This window comes from Notamacropus eugenii, chromosome 3, assembly GCF_028372415.1.
Source record: "Notamacropus eugenii isolate mMacEug1 chromosome 3, mMacEug1.pri_v2, whole genome shotgun sequence".
Lineage (NCBI taxonomy): Eukaryota > Metazoa > Chordata > Mammalia > Diprotodontia > Macropodidae > Notamacropus > Notamacropus eugenii.
In genome coordinates this window covers 141366186-141383452 of record NC_092874.1, presented here as the reverse complement: position 1 = coordinate 141383452, position 17267 = coordinate 141366186, and the positions used below count along the sequence as shown (strand labels likewise).

The window sequence follows — 17267 nt, the reverse complement described above, 5'->3', positions numbered from 1 at the left end:
AGGTGGTGCAGTGGATAGAGCACCAGTGCAGGAGTCAGGAGGACCTGAGTTCAAATCTCCCCTCAGACGCTTGACACTCACTGGCTGTGTGACTTTAAGCAAGTCACTTAACCCCAGTTGCCTCATCCTGGGTCATCTCCAGTCATCCTGATGAATATCTGGTCGCTGGATTCAGATGGCTCTGGAGGAGAAGAGAGGTTGGTGACCTGCCCAGCCCTCCCTCACTCAAAACAAGGTCAAGTGCAAGTCATGTCATCATTTCTCTGATGGCGTGGTCTTCTTCACCAATGAAGGATGAACACACACACACACATACATATATACATACACAAAATAAAGAAGAGTGACAGATTAAATAAGGAAATAAAATACTACAATCTGTAGCTTTAAAAAAACACATTTAAAAAAACAATTACATAAACAATATAAACCTGGAAGGATAGAAAAAATTACTAAGCATCAAGTGAATTAAAAAAGAAGAGGAAGAAATAAAGAGTATTCAGGACGTAGTATGTAGATATGGTGAAATAACAGAAAAGACAAACGAAATAGAGGAATACCTTCAAAAATATAAAATATATAGAAAATAAGAGAGAGAGCTTAAATAATCTAATCTTGGAGAAGGAAATAGATCTAACTATAAAGGAACTATCCAAGAAAACATGGAAAAACTCAATTTGATGGATTCATGGGAAAATTCTGTCAAGCTGCTAAAGAGCACTTAATACACATAATTCACAAAATATTCTTGAAAATTGAGAAAGTAAGAATTCTGTCAGAATTCTTTTTTTTTTTTTAAAGGAGCAATCTGCAACACAACTTTATTGAAAATACTCGAGTACAATAGAGGAAATAACAGGAAATTCATTTTGTAACAGTGACCTGATCAACACAAGCACCACAAAGGAAATTTATGGTATAAATACTTACTGACTGATAGTAAAGTTTTGGGGTAAGCAACTTTGGTATGATCATGGTTCCCTAGTCATATTATTTGGAAAGTGACATAGACTGGTTCTACATGCATGTAGCATAATTGGATGAAACATTCAACTAGTTTCATTTACTATGGGCCGATCTAGATAGGCCCACAGGAAACAGAAAACCTAACATCTTCTCTTGTAGCAACCTTTACAGACTATTTGTCCATTCATATGTATCTGGTTCTACCTGTATATATGTATAGCCATATTTAACATCATACATTTATTTTTAAAATGGGCAAAAAGAAAAATAATGTTAAATAAATGATAAAACAATGATTTCTCATCAGAGCAGGCTGGCTATGTAGATTTCATCCTGTTTTGTACTAGAGGATAAAATTGCAATTTCACTGGGTTTCACGTATTGTGAATGGTAGCTATATTATTCCCACTGCACTCCAACACCACCAACATAAATAACTGCACTAAGTCTTTTGGGGTATCTTACGTAAGTAGCCAAAGCAGTATATTTGGTCCCTCTTGACATATTAGATGAACTCAGAAGGCAGAAAGTCAATGCTATCAAGCTACTGTTCATGAATCTGCACATTTAAACTGCAAACCATAGTTTTCTTGCCATTGTTACTTTAGAATTGTCTTTTGGAAGCTATTTTACTGCATAGAAAGATGCAGTAAGACTGATGTCAAGAAGTGAAATGTCAGATAAAAATATCCTTTTTAGGTCTGTTAATCTGAAGTAAGATTCTTTCAACATTGAAATAGAAAGTCCTAAACAATGCTGTCATTGAAAAAAAAAGATAACAAAGTTGGTTGTTTTCAACTAAAAGATTGCAGAATGGAATTACCTACCTATAAGGATGTTCTGCATAACCGTACATAACTTTTTTTTGGTCTGAATCATACAGACTTATTATCTAGCCAAAGAGCATTAAGAAAAAGGGTAATGTTCAGGAAGTTTTTTCAGAGGAAGTGGGATGGTACTGTTTTAATACTCAAGTTTCTTTTGACTTCTGAATTAGAAAAAAAGGTATAAACAATCATTTTTCATATAACAAAATATAAGTTTAGTGGGTTCTTCGCTGACACCCTGGGGAATAATCTGGTATTCTAATCAAAGAGTTAATGTTTATCTGCAGATACTTTTTCCAGATTTTCTTTATTACTGCCTTCTTGGTAAATGTTTTAATTTAGGGATGATTTAATGAATCAACTGCTAGAGACTTTTAACATTTTAGACTACAAGTAACACAAGTACACAAACCACAAAAAAGGGAAAGCCACATTATATAAACATACATTTAATAGTCCTGATGATTCCAAACTTTACTAATGTCAAAGAGAAAAATTAAAAGACTAAAGAGCTTTTGTGGATTTAAGCCTTACATATTGACTTAGTCAAGTATGAGCATACATTACTCTATATTTAATGATGTGAAAGTTCAATGATTTGGAGTTCAATCATTGAAATATCAATTTTTCTTTGCTAAAAAAAAGCAAAAGCTGCAGCAAAACACTACATAAAAGAATACTATAAGACAGAGTGGAGTGTGCATTTTTAAAGAGTTGGGATTTTTTGTACAATTTCCCTTTTCAATTTGTAACTGCACTACCAACAGTCAGAGATTGTCAGACCATTTAATTTAGATATTAGAGTTGGACATAGATTACATTGAGAAATTTCTAAATAATTCTAATGCCAGAAATAATTTTGGAATTTCCCAACATGGAAATGTTTTTCAGAAACAATGAGCAGAAATTTACAACAATATGATGGTCAACTTAGATGTGATGGATAAAACTACATTCATTTATACTGCATTGCCCTTAACTGATTTGTCTACAAATTTCCACCAGCAAATTGATCGATGATCATCATTAAGTTGATCAAAATTTTCTTTAAACTGGGTAAAGTCCAAGAAATTAATTTGAACTCCAATTAACAAAAAAGTCAACATTTAAAGTATCCTACAATTCTCTAAAATAATGTTTATTCTGACTAAAAGGTTTAATTCTATATAGCATGGGTTTTATCCAAATGCCTGTAGGCATTTTTATTAAATAAAATACGCAAAATGCTTTAATACAGGGTTACCTTTGACAAACCCAGACATATAAAATTTTAAAACTTCTGAAATGTAATTACACTCTTACAATTTTAGCTCCAATGTAATGTAAGAGTATTGGAACAAGTTATCTACCAGACCAAAACAAAATGCAGACATTTCCCATACAAGTCAATTCATTAAAAAAAGGAAAACAAAGGAGGGGTGAGGAAGGGGTAGGGGTTAAAAAGGCAGAAAAGGTTGGAGAGGAAAGAAGAAATCTCAAAGCACACACAACTGAAGCTTTAATAAACATTAATTATCATACTGTTGAGTCCCAATAATTAAACAAAAACAGACTGGTTGTATACAGCCTACAGGAAAGCCATGATCTGGAGTTACAGTGGAACATTACTGAATAGGTAAGACACAGATTCACCATTGTGTGTTCTCCGTATTGCTTCAGCCAATATCATTGAAATGTCAATAACCTGGATTTTAGAGCACTGCTTCATTTTGTCCTCTTGTGGAATTGTATTTGTGACTACCACAGCCTCAAATGCAGCATTATTAATCCTGGAAATAGCTGGTCCAGAAAAGATTCCATGAGTCAGAATAGCATAAACTTTGGTGGCTCCAGCAGAAAATAACTTCTCTGCAGCATGGCATATCGTGCCACAGGTATCAGCCATGTCATCCACAAGGATGGTTACGCGATCCTTCACATCGCCAACCAAAACCATCCTGTCTATCTCATTTGCCTTCTTCCTTCCTTTGTGAATCAAAGCAAACTCCACATTCAGTCTGTCAGCAATTGATGTCACTCTTTTAGCTCCACCAGCATCTGGGGAAACAACGATACAGTTCCTCCATTCTGCAATATTTTCTAGAATCCATTTCAAGACTGCAGGTTCTGCATACAAGTTATCCACTGGAATATCAAAAAACCCCTGTATCTGAGAAGCATGGAGATCCATCGTAATGATATGATCAGCCCCGGCCACTGAAAGCATATTGGCCACAAGTTTTGCAGAAATTGGAGCACGACTCTTGTCTTTTTTATCTTGTCGGGCATACGGAAAACATGGAATCACTGCAGTTACCTTGGAAGATGATGCAATTTTGCAAGCATTGATCATAATGAGAAGTTCCATCAAGTTATCATTAATTTCCCCACAGCCACTCTGGATGATGTAGACATTTTCTCCTCTCACACTTTCACCAATTTCTACACTGGTCTCCTGGTTACTGAATTTCTTGGTGACCACTTTGCCCAGCTCCAGCCCCAGCCTGTCCGCCACTTTCTGGGACAGGTCCTGGTGCGAGCTGCCACTGAACAGCACGATGTTGGGCATGGCTGTTGCTTAGCGAGGGGGTGGTGGTTTAGCAGAATCCTTTTATGAGGCAAACACAATCCTAATACCTAAACCAGGGAGAGAGAAAACATAGAAAGAAAAATATGGCCAACAGAATTACTGAACATTGACTCAAAATTTTTTAACAGAATCCTATCAAATAAACTAGAGCAATTTATACAAGATATCCTTCATTTTGATCAAGTGGGATGTATACCAGGAATGCAAAGATGGTTCAGGAAAACAATCAACATGTTTATGTTAAAAACCAAAATAACCAAAATGTCATTATCATCTCAATAGAAGTAGAAAATATTTTTGGTAAAGTACAACATTCTTTTATGCTATAAAACCTATAATTTATAAGCACAGAGGGTTCTTTTTTAATATAATAAAAAGTATCTACCTAAAATCAAATGCAGGCAAATAACGTCTTAGTATTATTATTAGAATTGTTTTGACCTTTTGGTGAACACCTAAAAGGTCTTGGGATTTTCTAGGCATTTGTAGATGACACTTTGAGAACCACTGCTCAATAACATACCCAGCAAGTGGTCAAGCAGTCTTTGCTTTGTTCAATGAGGAGGAATGTACTCATTACCTTTTGAGGCAACCCTCTGGCACTTTTAGACAGTTTTAGTTGTTAGGAAGTTCCTTATATCAAGCTTAAATATTTCTCTTTTTAACTTAGGATAATATTTCTAACTCTGAGATTTAGAACTAGAAAGGAACTCAGAGACTAACCTACTAATTGTACAAATGAAGAAACTGAGGCCCAGAGAGTTGGCACCTTTGTTGAAGTCATAGTGATCACAAGTAGTAGAGTGGGGATATGAAGCCAAGTCCTCAGACTCCTAATGAAAGGCTCTATCCACTGCAACACATTACCTTTACTTCTACCCTTTGCTACTGGTTCTGTCCAATCACCTCCATATGCTACAACCCTTCAAATCCTTTAAGACGATTATCAACCTGGCTCTGCCTCTTATTATTTATGTGACCCTAGGCTATTCATTTCACCTCTTTGAGCCTCAGTGGCTAATTCATCTGTGAATTAAGGCAATGTGTTATAGTAACACAGTTTGGAGTTATAGGATCATAGATTTAGAGCTTAAAGGGTTGGGTTAAAAATTGCCCAGCCTACAATAAAAGAAACTGAGGCAGAGCTCTGAGTCAATGGCACTTTTTTAAAAGTTCCATGGCCCCCTCTAGTGAATTGGACCTCAGATCTTCCTCATGATCTGAGATGCACTCTTCCTCCAGAGCCTTAGTTTTACAGTGCTTGAAGCAAACTAAAGATAGAGATTCTCATTTATTGATAAACCTTGCCTTTGACCCTCCAGGAGGGCTTATATAAAATACAGAATCCCATTGGTTGACAAATGGGCTAATTAACAGACCTATTTTGACCTTTCAGGAGATCCTACCAAACAAAAGAGCAGACCAATGCGCTGAACTCATAAACAGATGTCAAAACATGCTGATGGGCTAGTAGACAGGCAGGCCACAGGCCAGCAAACAGGGCCACTTATTGTTCAAGTGGTTGGGCAAGAGATGGATAACAATGGACTGAGGGGCAAAAAAATAGCTGGGAAATTTTCCATGTAATTGAGTTGTCTCAGAAAACTGGGCTTGGTCATCATAACAAGGCAAAAACAAGGGTACAGGTTCTCTAGTTAGCTTCCTATGATTAAGCAAGGGAACTTACAATCTGTTGTTCACAGCCTAATATCAGGCCTAATACCAGAACTCACAGAAAGACTAGTCTTTCCATGGATTGCCACAATCTAGGTACATACAGGGCAGTCCCCTAATGAGGCATGAGGATAACAAAAATTCATTGGTATAAGTCTTCCACTAATACAATGTAATAAGCCACTCCCCATGTCCATGTAATCAATCCATCATATCCTAGGGTTTGGATGTCTCATCTTATACAGCTGGCTGTTTTCCAAACTCAGTCCTCTAGATATTTCTCTTAGGCACACTTGCATGGGTGGGGTTTCAGAGCAGCTTCTAGGGATTTGTTTCTTTGGTTTAGGTCATTTGCAGAGATCTCTTTTTCTGCTGAAATTTTTTACAAAATAAATCTCAATATAATTTTTAAAATAATAATAACGAAGTCTACTGACCTCAAACCTCATCGCACTAATATGAATGGCAAATTAGGAACCTCTAGACCAGAGAATTTACAATTTTTGACATATATAATTATCCAATCTTTGTTATTATCTTTAATAGACAAATTCATAAACAAAATTAATTTTCAAAACTTATTCCTCCGCTAGGAGATGAGATTCTGCTAAGGAACTAATAACAGAACACTTTTTATATGATGACTTGTAATACAATGGAATTCATTTAAAAGTTGCCAAAATAACTGCAATTATCAGAAAAAGTTCTGGGATGGGGTATATGAATACACTGAGCAATCAATTTCAAGACAATGCTTATCAAATAAGTTGTATATAATAAAATGCTTGCCTATCAAGACATGCTCAATATCCAGCTGGTAATAATAAACCCAAATAAAATTGGCCTTCCCATTTAGCTTATATAAGATAGTCCATAAATTACTCTCCTCTAAGAAAATTGATGACACTAAGAAAATTTAGTGTCTGCAAACCAAAACTGTAGATGTTTCTATTTTAGGCTTAATAATTAATAGAACAATAGCACGGTCCCATAAACTGCTCCATCAGTACCCAATTATTCTCACATTAATTTTAGAAAGGACTAACATTCTAGGCTAAATATCTCAAATCTTTGGAATGGTTAATTGTTCACAAAATAGGGCAGAGAACTGTAAGCTGTGTTCCAGACCATGGCTTTTGCCTGATACAGGGGAGAAGGGTAAAAAACCAATGACCAAATTATGTTGCAGCAAGTAATCAGCTTAAGGGAACAACCGATGGCCACAGCCAAAAGTTGAAGTTAAAAGATTTAAAATCACTTAAGACACAACAGTGAAAAGTCAAAGTTGGGGTCCAACTCAAATGGAAGTAATAGTAGGATCAGCACAGGAACAGCCAAGCCTGCTTTTGTTGAACCAACAGGACTTTCTCTCCTGTGAGTGCAAGTCGATAACTTTAATCCCAGCATATGGTTTGTCTAAGAAATAGGTACAAGTTGATTTATGCATTGCATTTATCTTATAAGAATGGAGATAGGTTAGGGAAAAGTGCTGATAAGAGGGACCTTGATAGATAAAAAGACAGGATTAAAAGAAGATTATACATATCTGAAATAGAAGTTTGAAATCTCATAATCTAATTTAATATCAGACATTTTCTAGTTTATTGAAGAATCATACATTGTTAAAAAGAAGCAATGAACATTCATGAATAACATAAAACCATTACTGGAACATGTTCAAGTTGCCAAAGACAAGTTCTCATAATTAATAAGACTTCATTACAAGATAGTTTGGCTGGTGGATTTTCCATAAAGAAGTTATATATGAAATTGTTTTGGACATTTATCACCATATATGAGCACAGGCATAATTCTTACACATGAGAGTTCACTTTCTTTTTATTTTCACATTCATTAAAACTGAACTGAGTTATTTTTTTCTGGTCTACTTACTATTTTTACACAAGCAAAAATGTGTATGTAAAAGTGGTTGCTATGGAGGCTGCAGAGACGTCATGTAATTAGGAGACTAAAATGTGAATGATGCCATATTAGACTCATTACTCTGGATACCATTTTTTCTATATGTTGTTCTGCATTAGTATTACCAATTAATAATATGATCTACAACACATTTAGTCTATGCATATCAGACTGGCTCAACCTTTCTGCCCTGTGTAAAATAAGCTTTGGGTTTGCAAATCACTGCCCCCAACTTGAATATGATTAAAATGAAAATTCATAAAAAAACCTTTTAGGCAAATGGTAGAGCTGGATCTTTTCCTCAGGATTTCCAATCTTAATAGTCACTCCTGAAGATCTCTTTTTTTAGAGCTCTAGGTTTAAAAATAATGTTTTTTAGTCAATATGGGTAATTTCATTAGCATAATGAACTCTTGGTATAGTATTTCCTCTAGTGATTCAGATTAGCAATTTATCTCGAACTGTCAATCTGGGAAGGAGAACTAAGAAATTAAGTGACTTGTGGATGGTCACACATCCAGTATAAGTCAGAGGAAGAATTTGAACTTGGCTGTTTCTCACTTGAAAGTCAACTCTCCCCTATACTATGTTGGTTCTTCAGACTGAAGCCTCTAGATTAAATGTTTTAATCAGACTTTTTCTCTCCACTTCCATAAATACCTCTTGTTATTTGTAATCTTATTTGAAGATATAAGACTCCAGTTTTCCCTTCTTGAATCTGCCTAGGGATGAGAGGTGGCTGAGTGAAAATGGAAAATACTACTTGAACTCTACTTTCTTTATGGAATTCAAAATCCAAAAATTATATTCATTAACAAAATTGCAAACATTCAGTTCCATACTACTGTCCTAACCTTTCACATTCCAAGACTTGCTTCAAAAGCAGGAATACTATTTATTGCATGATTAGGAATACCAATACTATTTATTGCATGATTCATTATTTTGCTTATATCATGGGAAAAGTAGAGCACAGTTGTTGAGGTACAACTCATTTGCTATTAGTTGTTCTGTTTTACAGTAATTTCTAAGGTAGCTGATTGACATTGACCACATTAGTATGCAACTAAATTATATCAATCTGCAACTTTAAAGTTGAATTTATTGATCAGTCTGTTGAATATTTTGTTTATTTGTTTGTCGTTGATAGTAGGTCTCCATTTGTTGCACAGGCTGGAAGTGCAGTGGCCCCTCACAGTCCAGACCCAATGTTTACTGTCATGAAAGCTTTAACCTCCTCTTTCTTTCTAGGCTGGGTGATTCATTTTTCCTTAGGCAGCTTGGTGGCCCTCTCTTTCTGAGAGGTTCACTATATTGGGCATGGGTCTTAGATCTGACATCCAATCACCTTTGCCCTACTGGAGCCCCAAACTCCCAAATTTAAATGATGCCCTCCCCCAGTTTCCCGATATGCAAGGGCTACAGGTATATGCCACCATGCCTGGTTTACTCTAAACAAAATGGCACACTGTCAAACGACTTAGACTTCAATGTTTCCAAAGTGTTTAACTTTTTTTGTGTTAGTTTCACTAACTCCGGTTCAAATAGAATAAACATTCAAGGTAGTGGGTGAAAGAAGATGAGAAATTGCTTTATCCCATCCTTCCTTTTATTGGTGGAAGTCTCAAGACTAGCCAAAGAAGTTGTTGAAAGTGGTGAAGTCATTTGTCTGACTCCCAAATTCCATGCCCTGATGACGATTTGTTTTATGCCCCAGTTAATGGAAAGGTTGATGCTATTAAAACCAAACCTTAATGGGTGCTCAAAATGGAATTATCTTTGAGGAGACTCTAGGAAAAAAAGATAAAAAGGTAAGCTCCCTTTTCAATGACACAGACTACTCATATTTTTTAAACCATTTTTCCATTTTGTGAGAAAGTATTTCCAAAAGACAAGGAAAGTAATCCTTTATATTTTAGAGCAAAATTGTGGTCACTTTTCCTAGACTAAGTGGTTAATTAATAACTGGGACATGTACTTTAAAACACTCACCATGCTCCCTAATGAAGAATAAGAGGTCTCGGAAAGCTCCTTCTATTCCTGGCAATTTTGTCACTAAGATAAACAAACAGGGTAGCTAATATAAATCACTCTTGAGGAGATAAACTGCCTGACCTTTTGGGGAGCCAGTTGCATTTATATAACACCCAGTTCCTAGGACCTCAAATCACTCTTAAAAATAAATCACTTGATTTATAACCATGACAGAATCCTTAGAAGGGAGGAAATTACTATTATTATCCCCATTTTCCAGTTGAGGAAACCAAGGCAAAGAGTTGTAGAAACATTAGACTTATACCACAAATCAGTAAGAAGTCAAGGAAGAGCATTCATGTTCTCTCCACTCTAAATACAAGTCATTTCCATTTTTATCAAGCACAGCTGTCCTCTGCCTCATGCACTTTGGGGCAAAAAGAGCAGAAATTTCAGACAATCAATTATTTCCCTGGCGAGGCTTCCTTTATAAAAGAAATAGTTCTTTTTCCACTACTACATATCATAGTAAGAGTAATAAATGACACTCCTGTAGGTTTGGCTCTTGTTTAATTATCTTAGTTGATTAGATCAATCATGGTATTAGTGAAACCAAAGTCATGGGTTTGATCATTTTTTAGTCTAATTATGTAATATGAAGAAAAAATATCCATTTCACCTTGTTCTATACACACTAGCTATTTTGCAACTACACAGCTTAATCCAGTTCTATCATCATTTCTGGAAAGAATTCAGAGAGAATATTTCCTATGAATAAAATAGTAGCCTCTTTATTTCTATGGGGATCATAAGTTTCAGGTCTAGTTTTGGCACTTATTAGTGTGACCTTTGGCAAATAATTGCAACTTCTTTGGTTCTCAGTGTCCTCAACTATAAGAAATGGAGATATGAATGATCACTCTGCCTACTTTATAGAGTTGTTAAGCTCAAACAATGCATGTGAAAACACTTTGAAGACTATAAAGTAGGATATATCTAGATTTCATTAATGCAATTAATGACCAGAGTTACTTTGGATAAGATGGGAAAAAATGTAGAATGGATGGTGTTTCAGATCACTAGCAATCAGGAACTGGCAGAGTACCCTTTAAGAACCAGAAGGGGGGGCAGAGCCAAGACGGCAGAGTAGAAAGTCTCACATCTTCTAGCTCTTTCCCCCAGCCCATAAAATACCTGTAAAAAATGACTCTCAACAAATTCTAGAGCAGCAGAAGCCACAGAATGACAGAGTGAAAGAGATTTCCAGACAAAGGTAACCTGGAAGGCCAACAGGAAAGGTCTGTCCCACGAGATGCTGAGTGGAGCAGAGCCCAGCCCTGGCCACACAGCACTGGGAGGAACAGGACTGGAACAGGCCTCTGGGGCAGAATACCCAGCAGGGAGGGTCTCAGATCCCTCAACCCACAAGTGCCAAAGAATACTTCAAAGGTCAGAGAGAAGGCTTTCCCAACTGGGCAAGAGGGGAGCAGGGTCCCCCCAGTACTGGCCTCAGGCAGCAGCAGCAGTGGTGGTGGCAGCTGCAAAGTCCATCTGTGAAGCACTCAGCCTAAAGCCCCTGGGGGAGTTGAGCAGCTGATCTTAACCTCAGCCCTGAGTGGTGGCCCTGCCCCCACCTAAAACCTCTGGGAGAATTGAGCAGCTGATCTAAATCTCAGCCCTGAGTACCATACTGGGATGAGGAGGTACCATACTAGTACCCTCCTCTTGACAAAAGATTCAGAAGTCAAGTAACTGGCTGGGAAAATGCTCAAAAAAGGGGGAAAAAATAAGAGAATAGAAGGTGGCTCTCTTGGTGAACAGGTATTTCCTTCCTTCCTTTTGGATGAGGAAGAATAATGCTTACTGTCAGAGGAAGTCAAGGCTTCTGCATCTGGTACCTCCAAAATGAATATGCAATGGGCTCAGGCCATGGAAGAGCTTGAAAAGCGAGTCAACAGCTTGCTAAAGGAGACCCAAAAAAATGCTGAAGAAAGTAACACCTTTAAAAATAGGCTAACTCAATTGGGAAAAGAGGTCCAAAAAGCCAATGAGGAGAGGAAGGCTTTAAAAAGCAGAATTAGCCAAATGAAAAAGGAGGTTCAAAAGCTCACTGAAGGAAATAGTTCTTTAAAAATGAGAGAGGAGCTGAGGGAAGCTAATGACTTCATGATAAACCACGAAATTATAAAACAAAACCAAAAGAATGAAAAAATAGGTGATAATTTGAAATACCTCATTGGAAAAACAACTGACCTGGAAAGTAGATCCAGGAGAGACAATTTTAAAATTATGGGTATACTTGAAAGCCATGATCAAAAAAAGAGCCTAGATGTCATCTTTCATGAAATTATCAAGGAAAACTGCCCTGATATTCTAGAACCAGAGGGCTTTAAAATAAATATTGAAAGAATCCACTGATCACCTCCTGAAAGAGATCCCAAAAGAGAAACTCCTAGGAATATTGTGGCCAAACTTCAGAGTTCCCAAGTCAAGGAGAAAATATTGCAGGCAGTTAGAAAGAAACAATTCAAGTATTGTGGAAATACAATCAGGATAACACAGGATCTTATAGCTTCTACATGAAGGGATCAAAGGACTTGGAATAGGATATTCCAGAAGTCAAAGGAACTGGGATTAAAACCAAGAATCACCTACCCAGCAAAACTGAGTATAATACTTCAAGGGAATAAATGGTCATTTAATGATATAGAGGACTTTCAAGTATTCGTGATGAAAAGACCAGAACTGAAGAGGAAATTTGACTTTCAAACACAAGAATTAAGAGAAGCATGAGAAGGTAAATGGGAAAGAGAAATCCTAAAGGACTTTCTAAAGCTGAACTGTTTACATTCCTACATAGAAAGATAACATTTGTAACTCTTGAGACTTTTCTCAGTATTTGAGTAGGTGGAGGGATTTTTGCACACACACAGACCGCACAGACACACATATAGATAGAGAGCACAGATTGAGCTGAATCACAAGGGATGATATCTATAAAAAAATAAAATTAAGGGGTGAGAGAGGAATATATTGGGAGGAGAAAGGGAGAAATCGACTGGGGCAAATTATCACCAATAAAAGAGATAAGAAAAATCTTTTTCAATGGAGGAGAAAAGGGAGGAGGTGAGAGGGGAAAAGTGAAGCTTACTCTCTTCATATTTGGCTTAAGGAGGGAATAACATGCTCACTAAATTTGGTATGAAAATCTATCTTACACTACAGGAAAGTAGGGGAGAATGGGATAAGTGGGATATGAGGGGGATGATAGAAAGGAGGGCAAATGGGAGAAGGGAGTAACTAGAAGTAAACACTTTTGGGAAGGGATAGGGTCAAAAAGGAGAATAGAATAAATGGGGGGCAGGGTAGGATGGAGGGAAATACAGTTAGTTTCACACAACATGACTATTATGGAAGTCTTTTGCAAAACAACACATATATAGCCTGTATTGAATTGCTTGCCTTCTCAGTGGTGATGAGTGGGGAGGGAGGAAGGGAGAGAAGTTGGAATTCAAAGTATTAGAAACGAATGTTGAGAATTGTTATTGCATATAACTGGGAAATAAGAAATACAGGTAATGGGGTATAGAAGTCAATCTTGCCCTACAAGAAAAGAGAGAAGATGAAGATAAGGGAAGGGTGGGGTGTGATAGAAAGCAGGTCATGCAAGGTGTTATGGGGTGGGGGAGGGGAGAGATGGGGAGAAAAATTGGAACTCAAAATTTTGTGGAAATGAATGTGGAAATCTAAAAATAAAAAAATAAACCAAAGAGAAGAGGCAGCATAGAAGAGCAGTTAAAGTATGGGGCTTGGGAGGCAGGAAAACCTGGGTTCAAATGTTCCTTTGCATTTTCCTGATATGTGACTGAGGGAAAATTCATGAAAATTTTCTCAGCCTCAGTTTCCTTATCTGTAAAATTAAGACAATAATACCTGTAACACGTACCCCAAGGATTATTGTGAAGCTCAAAAAAGATATGTTTTAAAAAAAACAGAGAGGATGAGGTTACAAGTTTGTCAGAAGTGTCTTACCCTTTCCCATCCCCGCAAATCTTAAATGTACCTCTGAGCAAAGCGTCTGGATGCAAAGAGGAAAGTTCAGCTGGATGTTTTATGTACAGGATGCAAAAGTACATCAGGTATTTTGAAACATGAATATGACTGAAGTTTTCACTTGTGACTTTACCTTTGTATCATGTAGATACAACTTTTATCATTTCCTGTTGAGGGCTAGGATGGAGTGTGGTGTCTAGTCCAGGCCAGAACTTCGGGAAAGCCTGTTCTCTGATACTGTGCTCATTATCATCTGGTATTGCTCTCCATACCCCTCTGCTCCCTGTGAGATAAACAAGAGAACTACAGAATGCAAAAAATATGTAAGATAGACGGATGCCCTCTAGGCTAACATTCTTTAAGACAATAAGACTGACCAAATTACTAGGACAGGAGAGGAGTAAATTTTCAGGTAGACTTGCAGATTTTGTCTTTAAAAACCGGGACCCTCAGATCAATAAATGGAGTTGTTCTATCTTCCCTCACCTGCCCGTGTCTTCTTCTTTATCACTTCATTGAGCTATGTGGGGATGCTGGCTGTCTGCTACAATTTCCTACAGTTTTAGTATGTTAGGTAGATAAGGTGGGGTGTGGGCTTTTGAGTGCATCTTTCTGGGTTTGGGGTAAACACAAGGTATAGGATCATTCAATGTGGAATATTAATATATTTACACATGCCTGATTGGGTCCAAATCAGTTTTTCTTAGAGAATGAAGTTGTTTCCAGAACACTGAATCAATGGCCCTTTTCTACTTCAACTAAGCTGAGAGGAGGGGAGAGAAAGCTGATCTATCCATCAAGCCATAACCATTTATTTAGTGTCAGTTATGTGCCAGATACTATGCTAGGAAACTGAGAATTCAAACACAAAACAAGAAAGTGTCCTTACTCTCAAGGAGCTTATTAACATTGTGGAGGTAACATGTACATATAGATAGATAGATAGATAGATAGATAGATAGATAGATATAGATATATCTATCTATATCTATATGTATCTATATATGTATATATATCTATACATGTAGACATATATACACATATATATAGATATAGATATAGATATATAGATATATATACATATATACAGTCAAGTCCAAAAACATTTATCAAGATCACTGATCTCTTCACTGGGAATACAAACAGAGGCAAAAACAACCCTTGCTCTCAAGGAGCTCACAATCTGATGGAAGAGACAGCATCCAAACAAATATGCACAAATAAGATGTATGCAAGATAAATTGGGTATAATCTCAGAGAGAAGGCACTTATGTTGAGGAGGTTCAGGAAAGTCTGCTTGCAAAAGCTAGAATTTTAACAGAGAATTGAAGAATGATCCACTGAAACTTTAATATTGGTACATAAAGAAAAAACAGCCAATGTATGTAGAGCCAAATGAGTTTTGCAGTACATGTCTCAGACTGGAATCAATATAGTCATATGACCAATGAATATTGCAAGTTTCGGATGATACTAAAACCTCAATTTGAAAACAAATGGTTCTCCAGTGCAGTTGGAGGATTGTAAAAACAGATGAGCAATATCATGTTGTAGATTTCACCTGCAAATCCATATTTGCTAGTATGCTAAACTAAAAGAGCCTCTATACCCATTAACTCTCCAAGTTGCCCAGTTGTTCCTCCCTTCCCTCACCTTCATACTTCCCTTTCAACAGAATGAAAATATTAAAAGAGTAAAGAAATCAGTGGTCCACAGGGACTACCAGGAAAAGTAGTCTTCAACATTCCATTGGGAAAGGAGCAAGAAGCTGTCTCCAATCATAGTCTCTTTGAACAGCTCAGCATGACTCTCCTATTAAAAATTTATCAAGGGAATAAGGCCTTATGATAGAAAATAGCAAAAGAAAATTATATGTCTTCCTAGGGGAGAGTGTGCAAGTCATAAAAAATTGAAACATAAAACTATTCATTTACAAATATAATTTACAAACATAAAAGTGTTGGTGATTCATTTCTTTGGTAATTCTAAAAGTCCTAAGAAAATTAAGAAATCTCCTTCATCTTTATATGTCTATGTGGCAGGTTGGGTGCTCCTTTAGAGTGACAGATTGTCACTTAGAATTACATTCAACCCTTGCTTATTCAAGGAATGAATTGTCAATTGTTGATTATTCAGATACTTTGTATCTTTCCCTTCCAGATTAAAATTGGAGCACTTCAGGTAGAATTTAGTTGATGGTGACACTTACGGGGGTATGATTCCTCCAAATTACTGTTTCTTCTCCTTTGACAGGGAGATCAGATTGTTAAGAGCTATCTACTCAAACTTTTCTAGGTTGATTACAAACAAGTTCCTTCCACTCTGAAAAAAAATAGCAAAACATAATACGCTATATTAAAAAAAGATCAGCATCTTCCTGTTCCCTTAACACTTATTTCCTATCACAATCATTCTTATATATAAATTCAGAAAGAAACCTGAAGCTTTACCTTCCCATATAGCCAGAAGCTTCTTGGTAAACATTTAACATTAACAACTAGCTCTTGAAAAAATGACACATGGGCAGAATGGATAAGCAGCTAGGTGGTATAGTCAACAGAGTGCTGGAACCGGAGTCATAAAAATCAGAGTTCAAATGTAGCATCAGACACTTTCTAACCTTGTCACTTAATCTCTGTCTGCCCCTACCTTCCTCATCTGTACAATGGGAATAATAATAGCACCTATTTTCTAGGCAGACAGAACTGGTGAGGATCAAATGAGATAATATTTGTAAGGCACTTTGCAAACCTTAAAGCATTACAAAATGCTAGCTACAATAATAATTATTATTAATAGGACTTAGAAACTGGTTGTATATGATGGATAAATGACAAGAGAAGAGTCAAAAATGACTAAGGTTTTGAACTAGGATGACTATGAGGAAAGGAAATTTGGAGGATGAATGGGATGTTATAGGATGGATGGGGGGAGAGAGAGAAGAGAGAGAGAGAGAGGGAGAGAGAGAGAGAGAGAGAGAGAGAGAGAGAGAGAGAGAGAGAGAGAGAGAGAGAGAGAAAAGAAGAAGAAGAAGAAGAAGAAGAAGAAGAAGAAGAAGAAGAAGGAGAAGAAGAAGAAGAAGAAGAAGAAGAAGGAGAAGAAGAAGAAGAAGAAGGAGAAGAAGGAGGAGGAGGAGGAGGAGGAGGAGGAGGAGGAGAGGGGAGGGGAACCAGGAAGGAGATATGTGTCTTCCTGAATATAAAGTCCTGTTTCTCTGGAGAGAAAAACTCAGACTTTGCAGACATAGCCAGTTTGTCCTCCCAGCTGCTAACTAGAGCTAT

The 17267-nt window shown here is 36.8% G+C and overlaps 1 pseudogene across 6 annotated transcripts in view; it reads right to left on the bottom strand.

Annotated features, from left to right (window-relative positions):
- Positions 1 to 3274: 3274 nt before the first annotated feature.
- Positions 3275 to 17267, bottom strand: part of LOC140533362 (ribose-phosphate pyrophosphokinase 2 pseudogene) — a 52835-nt pseudogene continuing 38842 nt past the window's right edge. For 2 of the 6 annotated variants that reach the window (XR_011976890.1, XR_011976892.1), the window contains exons 2-4: positions 16196 to 16308; positions 14120 to 14269; positions 3275 to 4409 (exon numbers count right to left, since the gene is read on the bottom strand). The product of XR_011976890.1 is annotated as a ribose-phosphate pyrophosphokinase 2 pseudogene, transcript variant X4 (transcript). The remainder of the gene's footprint in view (positions 4410 to 14119; positions 14270 to 16195; positions 16309 to 17267) is intronic. The other 4 variants (XR_011976888.1, XR_011976891.1, XR_011976887.1 and 1 more) reach the window with 2 other exon arrangements.